We start from the raw sequence: 9,657 nt of genomic DNA, 5'->3' as shown, positions 1-9,657 counted from the left end.
AACGAGTGTTTAATACTTCGAGGTTATACGCACTTGCCATGTGCACTTTCAGGGGGTACATAAACGTTAAGTTAGTTACCGGGTGCCCGCGGTTAAGCATATACTTTTACATACTTTTGAACGCTCGTTGTAGCACTGAAATCTCGTGGCCTACTTACATTACTGTTATACTTAAACTATAGCTCACCAACCTTCGTGTTGACCTTTTTAAGCGTGTATTTCTCAGGTGCTTGAAGTCGCTTCCGCTACCATACTAGTCGTGCTGTAGAACCCGCTGCTTAGAGTTGTTATCGCATGACTACTTATCTTGCATTCAAACTTATTTACTTTTGAAACTATGTTATGTAACGACCTTTGTGGTCACGTACACTTATTTAATGCTTCTACTTAGTGAAGCATACTTTTGAATTGTAAAACATTCGACGTTTGTTATGACGTCACTTTATTTAATGAATGCAACTCTGTTTTGAAAACGCATATAGTACTTAACCTTGTAATGATCCTATTGATGATGGTCCGTACATGATGATTTAGTACGGGGCGTCACAGAGTGTAACCCAAGGTTTTAATACTTTGTTATCAATTATGCCAAGTGTCCTTGTACATAATTTCACCCCTGTTTTAATAATTCTAGTGGCTATTAATCCATTCCCGTGTCCGGCTAAATGAACGATTATTCGTACATATAAATACCCTGCCCATCGTGTGCGATCGAGTGTATATGGTTATTTATAGGGACGTTCAATTGTAAATCTTTATATTAAAATTAACAAACTATCATTTAGTTAAACAAATATAAAGCCCATTAATAGCCCATAGTCTAATTTCCACAAGTGTCGTTCTTTTGTCCAAACCCCAATTATGGTACAAAGCCCAATTACCTCATTTTAATAATTAGCCCAACATCATGATTACTTCGGATTAAATAAGCATAATAATAACTTAGCTACGAGACATTACTGTAAAAAGGTTGAACATAACTTACAATGATTAAAAATAGCGTAGCGTTACACGGACAGAATTTCGACTTACACCCTTACAACATTCGCTAACATACCCTTATTATTAGGATTTAAAATTAAAATTAAAATATAAATTATAAATATAAATATTACGTATAGATATAGAGAGATTGATATATATGGATATTTTTGTGATCAAACTGCGTTTGCTTTTATAGGAATTTGAGTCCAGGTGAACTCCGCGACTCGCGGCATTTTTTGCCTTCAAACTCCGCGAGTTGCGGAGTTTGAAATTCCAGCTCACCAGCTTTGGCTTCTTTCTTGCCGACGATTTTAAATATTAATATAATATATATATATATATATAATTTTTAAGAATTATTTATATATTATATTATATTCATGTGCATAGTTGACTTGTAATTTTTAGTCCGTTGCGTCGAGCGTTGAGAGTTGACTCTGGTCCTGGTTCCGGATTTTCGAACGTCCTTGCGTACAATTTAATATCTTGTACTTTGCGTTTTGAATCTTGTACTCTTGTAATTTTGAGACGTTTCTCATCAATAATTGGAACCTCTTTGATTGTCTTTTGTACTTTTGAGCTTTTTGGTCGTTTGCGTCTTCAATTCGTCGAATCTGTCTTTTGTCTTCACCTTTTATTATTTAAACGAATATCACTTTTAAATAGAACAATTGCAACTAAAAGCTTGTCTTTCTTGAGGAATAATGCTATGAAATATATGTTCGTTTTTAGCATTATCAAATATTCCCATATTTGAGCGTTGCTTATCCTCAAGCAATATAGTCGTGAAATACTAGAATCACTTCTTTATTCTTCACACTTTGTACATCAGTGATTTCTATACGGCGGTATAAACAATGGTAGTAACGATATGGTTTACAGTCCCACATGACTATAAAATTTAGATCCATTAAGGAAATTGGATCTTTATGAAAACATTTGATCTTTTGAAAATTTTAATCTAGCTTTTACCCTAGATAAGTTTTCCGGAATAACCCTTCACCGGTGTTTGCAAAATATTTTTGTGGGTTTGGTGGGTTTCAGATTTGAAAATTTTAGCTCAAAACTTGCAGTTTTGTGTCACCCACTTGCTAACCTTGTATTAGGAAAGCAACATGTCCAGTATTGTGACGACCCGGAAATTTCCGACTAAATTTAAACTTTATCTTTATATTATTCTGACACGATAAGCAATGTTTGTTAAGTTAAACCTCAAGGATTTTAAACTATGTTTATACATTCATTTAAACTTCGACCAAATTCCAATGATTCACGAACCATTAAATGAACATATATGAATATGTATGTATATGTGTATATGTTATAAATTGAAAATGTCAACAAAGTATTTAAACGTATAATGCTTTATATGAACGTATTTGTTTCAATATGATTATCGATGAAATTAAAAAAAAATATATTAAATGATTGAATTATCAGAAACATTGAATTATGATTACAAGTCTCTGTTGAGAGGTCCACTATGATTTGAGAAAATCTATTCATCTTAACGATATTCGGAATAATTTGTAAAGCTATTTATAAGTAAAAATAAAAAGTGTCATTTACGAAAGTTAGACAAAAGCTAGTGGAAAATTGGTTTTCATAATATTCTATTAATCTATTTTCAAACGTACAAAAACATTTTCAGTTTAAAAAGAACTTTATTATTAAAACGTATATAACTTTTATAAATATCTAGAATCACTTTTGACAACTCATTACTTAACCAGTATAATAAATATAACGATATTTATATTTTATTTCATTAAATATATATAACGATTTAATTAATATTATATATATTTATACGCGTATTATACATACATAGTTTTTATACTTTTACTATACTTTAACTTTACCTTTACTTTACTTTTACTTTACTTTAACTTTAATAATTCACTTTAATAATTCATACTTTAATAATTCACTTTAATAATTCATACTTTAATAATTCACTTTAATAATTCATACTTTAATAATTCACTTTAATAATTCATACTTTAATAATTCACTTTAATAATTCATACTTTAATAATTCACTTTAATAATTCACTTTAATAATTCAAAAATCTATTATAAATAGAATTCAATAGGTTTCATTATTTCATAGAAACTTGAAAATATATTTCTCTAAACTCTCTCAATCGATTTACATATATATATATATATATATATATTTGCTCTGTATTATTTCAAGATATTATTAGTATACATAAAATATTACGACGGAGTGATGTCCGAGTGATTTCAAAATACTTTTTTGAATGAGTCGAAGCTAAGGAAATTATGGGTTATAGCTATGGAGGTGATGTGTATGGTTCATGGGTATGCTCGTGAGGTCAATCTAGTGTTTATCTTCTCCGTTGCGTCTACGTACTTTCCTGCAATATTGAATCTTAATATTGATACGTGAGCACTCATAACTTAACTTTTATATATCAATAGTGTATCCCTGACTAGTGCTCGAGTATATAGGATTATGCATGCTTGTACATTCGATATTGTCCTTAGATAGGTTTGTTGAATCCTGAATTAGATACATATGCTACTGAGATAGGGTATATGATATGCATGTCATTGGAAAGCTAGCGAAAAATTAAGAACTTTTCATTTAGATATCGAATGGTTTCGATGAACAGATTAGAAGTTATAGTCAACTGAATTTTAGTATTATTGTTAAAATGATTATTATTACTATCGTCGTTATTATTTTAATAGAAATATCATTGTTATTATAAAATATCATTATTACTATTATGTTAGTATTATCATTTTATCATAATACCATTTTTTGTAAATATAAATATTGTTATAGAATAATAATAATTATTATTACAAAATAATACAACTTTTACTTATTATTATTATGATCAATATTATTTTATCAAATAAATAGGGGATACAAAGATATTTTTCACCACGCGTAATATAATTACATTAATAATACTTACCACTATAGTTTTACGATATTAAGTGAACTTTATAAATTTTACTACTTAAGATATATAAAAGTATATTTTATTATATATAAACGTTAATATAAATTTTTATTAATAAATGACTTTTATTATTATAAAATCTAATAAATATATTTAAATATATAAAACGACTATAGTTAAGTTATATAATAAACACGTATAAATTTTAGAAGTCATTTTGGGTCAAGTTGACTTTTGTTGACTTTTGCATATTAGTCTCGAGCATTAGGATTGTGGTACACTATGACTTGACTAAAAATTGTTAGACAAATATTGACCAACATATAAATATATATAATTAATATAGGTTCGTGAATCCGAGGCCAACCTTGCACTTGTTAAATGACGTTATATGTATTTTTACTACGAAATACAGTATGGTGAGTTTCATTTGCTCCCTTTTATATATATTTTTGGGACTGAGAATACATGCGCTGTTTTTATAGATGTTTTACGAAATAGGCACAAGTACTAAAACTAATTCTACGTGGGTTTAAACCAGAAATATACCCTTAGCTTGGTAACATTAAACTACTTGTCTATGTACGGTAGGCGCGAATCCTAAAGATAGATCTATTGGGCCTGACAAACCCCATCCTGACTATGGGATGCTTTAGTACTTCGAGGTTATTTTAAACACACCTGATCTGGTGTACTTCAGAGGGTAAAACATGAACGTTAAGGCTTGTTACAGAGTGCCTACAACTTATAGAATACTTTTATACACTTGCGAGTGTACATATATTTATAAACGAAAATCTTGTGGTCTATTAATATATTGAAATGATTGTTATGATAAACCTATGAACTCACCAACCTTTTGGTTGACACTTTAAAGCATGTTTATTCTCAGGTATTAAAGAAATCTTCCGCTGTGCATTAGCTCATTTTAAGGATATTACTTGGAGTCATTCATGGCATATTTTGAAAGACGTTGCATTCGAGTCATTGAGTTCATCAAGATTATTATTATGTCAATTATAGTTAGATGTATTATCAAATGGTGTGCATGCCATCAACTTTCGTTGTAAAGAAAGTTTGTCTTTTAAAAACGAATGCAATGTTTGTAAAATGTATCATATAGAGGTCAAATACCTCGCGTTGTAAACAACTATTGTGAATCGTTTATAATATATATGAACGGGTCCTTTCAGTTGGTATCAGAGCGGTGGTCTTAGCGAACCAGGTCTGCATTAGTGTGTCTAACTGATAGTCGTTAGGATGCATTAGTGAGCCTGGACTTCGACCGTGTCTGCATGTCAAAAGTTTTGCTTATCATTTTTGTCGGAATTGCCTGCTTATCATTCTTAGTCTAGACACGTCTTACTACATTGATTGCATAAATAGTGTATAGACAAAATTCATATCTTAGCGTATCTGCTAATCCATATCTTAGCGTATCTGTTACTGTAAACTTTGCCTGACATATCACGTAAATTCCTCCGTAATCTACGAAATCTTTTGCGCTATATATATAGATATTCTATGTAATTAGAATACCACCCGATAGCCGAAAAATCATTTCATATCGAAAAATCCTTTATTCAATCGAACAAAATGGAATTCGTCATTAGTTCAAGTCCCTCGAATTCCGATATGGAATCCCACTCAAGCTCCGAAAGCAGTGTGACCGGAATGGATCAACCAATTAGCCATCATCTATTCTAGATGAATTGGGGATAGGTTCGTAGCCTCCTCAATAATTGGAGACAAGAAGAAGGTGATCCCTTCCATCCACCACATTGCCCTCTTGGCGATGAACCTGAAGCACTTACCCGCGAACCGGTCCGAAACACCATTTTCTCTCTCATTTCCAGAGTATCTCGTCACGATTATATACTACATTAAATTCTAGATTTTATTTATCCGCTCGTCCGAACCGACAATCACCCCGGTGTAATAGAAGAAGTCAACGAGCTTCGCGCTCGAGTAGTGGCTTTAGAGAATATGGTGCAAGGGTTACAAACACCAACAAATAACGAAGTATTAATTCATAATTTCAATTTTATTGAATAAATACTCCGTAAAAGTTATGTAATTTCTAAAGTCTTTAGGGATTATTCAGTTCTAGTTTTAACCGTAAATCAAATGAGTTTAATTTAATATTAACTCATTAAATCTATGTTACATCTGAAGAAAATATGCACATATATATTTTCATAAAGACTGTAATAATATTATGTTGTACAAAATATTAATTGTGAAATTTTTTTTAACGGGTATGTAATACCCGAGAGATATATAAATTCACAATTAATATGTTACATTTTTCGAATCTGATTAAGCAAATCATCAACTATACTCCCAAAATCTCACAACAATATACATTCTTGTATAGTAATCAAAACAACCATTCTCACCCAAATTTGATTACGCATTCTGATTTTGACAAATCAAAATCCAAGTCATGATTTAACAGAAGACATTACTCTTAGATTCCTACATCTTTCAAAGCTATACTTTGGCTTCAAAACGGTGTTAGAACATCATATGTATATTAACGATTACAAAATGTGTTCAAACTCTCCGAAGTTTTCGAAGACACTTCAAACAATGAACAATCGAGATGATGATCCAACCACATATTACCCACATTTATGTACCTAAAAAGCTCTCGAAGCCAAAGTCATAGTTCGACGCGTATCCGTGTCAGACCCTTTGGCATTTATTAGCTAAAATGACTTTTCAATTCTTTTTCAAAGTAGACAGTTTTGTCACAGCTCCAGCAAGTCAACTTCGACTTTTCAGTCGGACTAGTCTTATTATAACCTCGATAGATACGTTGCCCTTTCGTCATCGTTACTGGGGACCTTTCATATCTCGCCACCTTAGCAATAAACTTACCAACTACTTCAATTATCTTTGACTTTTCGAAAAATCATTATATTTATTGAAATCACATCATTTACTCATTCGCATCTTGTAACGAGAATTGTCATACGAATCATCGGAAAACAGTAACCAGTATTTTGAAATCTCGCAGCATGTCTACGCCAATAGTTATATGTGTACGTAAAACGTCTATCTCCTGGACTTACATACTTTGAATGTGAAGTTCTGAAAAATATTTTGAACTGCAAACTAGTTCTTGAAATGCTGACGAAGCATCAAAAACTGTAAACGATCTTAACAGTAAAAAAGTTTGATGACAAAGAATAGTAAGGTGGTAAAGCTGAGAAAAAGAGAAGGATTGGAACTGGAAAACGGATTGAACAGACTATGAAGGAGGCTGTGGACAAATCACAAAGACTAAATTTGCCTTCAAAGAATCCAAATGATTCAGTGCCTGCTAAAGTCATTAACGAATACCTTACTCTTTATTCTAAACCTTTACAGAAAAATCTTCATCATCATCCATCAATATTAAAAATTCTAAGATATTATCATATCTTTCATTATAAATATCCACGATATTTCTGAAGATATTTTCACAACTAATCTTATCTGAAGTCATTTATCTCTTTGCGCTATCAGTGTTACATCATATAAGAAACTATTAGTTTCTATATTCTATAAACTTTCGAGTTTAAATTATGAATGTTTTGAAGTAGTGTTGGGAACTGAAGCATGAGTTAGTATAATATAATGACACTTGATCAATGTGATTATATTACAGTAAGTTATGCTGAGTTTCTAATGGGACATGACGATTCACAGACCATGCCGTCATCATGTTCCATGTTACACGACTCTTGTATTCTATTTAATCTCTAACAAGAATATATTTTCTTGATGATTCGGTCTTTTCAGGGTATTCTGGTAAATTAATAATCAAGATCGTGCCATTACCATTTCCTTCTTAGAACATTAACTATGTTCATTCTGAAATTCATATCTGCGAATACTGGACCATTACAAACGTTGCTTAATTGCAAGAAGAAGAAACGAAAGGACAAAACTCCAAAATAGAAATTGGAGTATAAATCGTAGCAAATAGAAGGGAGCATTAACTGTGGATGTCAATGATTATAGAAGACAAAAGCAGGAGCTTTGAAATATAAGGGAAGATATAAAACCCAACAACCACCCAAAAATTATAAACCGTATATATCGATGCATATAGCAATATAAAGACACGGAAGAACTAAAAACACTATAAAACTGAGAGTATAGTAGAAGTAAAGAGATTCTTCCGGAGGCAGATGAAAAAGAAGAACGACATATATGAAAGTGAGGAGTATATCGAGAATCAGTACTGGATGAAGCATATTGACAAATACTTTAAAATATGAGTTGAGGGAGAGAGAATAGAAGGTGTGAGTTGTAAGAAAACGAAGGAGGTGGATTTATAATGAAATACCCGACAGAGAAATCAAGATGGATTATCGTATTAATTCGTAGAGAATCATAATCTACTTAATCACCGAAGCATCAAATCCAACATAGATTACAAAGATTTTCTTTAAATTCGGAGATCAATTGTGATGATGTCAAAAGATATGACGAATCACTATAATCTTATTTCCTTCATTTACGATAACTTCCCTCATACGCTTCGAGTAATCGAATTATTTTATCCATACTTCTTAGACATGATAAAACTTCATAATCGTTACGTCATAATAACATTCCCATTGTTAGCCATAACGACCTCTATCAAATTTCGGGGACGAAATTTCTTTAACGGGTAGGTACTGTGACGACCCGGAAATTTCCGACTAAATTTAAACTTTATCTTTATATTATTCTGACACGATAAGCAATGTTTGTTAAGTTAAACCTCAAGGATTTTAAACTATGTTTATACATTCATTTAAACCTCGACCAAATTCCAATGATTCACGAACCATTAAATGAACATATATGAATATGTATGTATATGTGTATATGTTATAAATTGAAAATGTCAACAAAGTATTTAAACGTATAATGCTTTATATGAACGTATTTGTTTCAATATGATTATCGATGAAATTAAAAAAAAATATATTAAATGATTGAATTATCAGAAACATTGAATTATGATTACAAGTCTCTGTTGAGAGGTCCACTATGATTTGAGAAAATCTATTCATCTTAACGATATTCGGAATAATTTGTAAAGCTATTTATAAGTAAAAATAAAAAGTGTCATTTACGAAAGTTAGACAAAAGCTAGTGGAAAATTGGTTTTCATAATATTCTATTAATCTATTTTCAAACGTACAAAAACATTTTCAGTTTAAAAAGAACTTTATTATTAAAACGTATATAACTTTTATAAATATCTAGAATCACTTTTGACAACTCATTACTTAACCAGTATAATAAATATAACGATATTTATATTTTATTTCATTAAATATATATAACGATTTAATTAATATTATATATATTTATACGCGTATTATACATACATAGTTTTTATACTTTTACTATACTTTAACTTTACCTTTACTTTACTTTTACTTTACTTTAACTTTAATAATTCACTTTAATAATTCATACTTTAATAATTCACTTTAATAATTCATACTTTAATAATTCACTTTAATAATTCATACTTTAATAATTCACTTTAATAATTCATACTTTAATAATTCACTTTAATAATTCATACTTTAATAATTCACTTTAATAATTCACTTTAATAATTCAAAAATCTATTATAAATAGAATTCAATAGGTTTCATTATTTCATAGAAACTTGAAAATATATTTCTCTAAACTCTCTCAATCGATTTACATATATATATATATATATATATATATA

Source organism: Rutidosis leptorrhynchoides, chromosome 7 (assembly GCF_046630445.1).
Source record: "Rutidosis leptorrhynchoides isolate AG116_Rl617_1_P2 chromosome 7, CSIRO_AGI_Rlap_v1, whole genome shotgun sequence".
Lineage (NCBI taxonomy): Eukaryota > Viridiplantae > Streptophyta > Magnoliopsida > Asterales > Asteraceae > Rutidosis > Rutidosis leptorrhynchoides.
Note: the sequence above shows the minus strand (reverse complement) of the source record.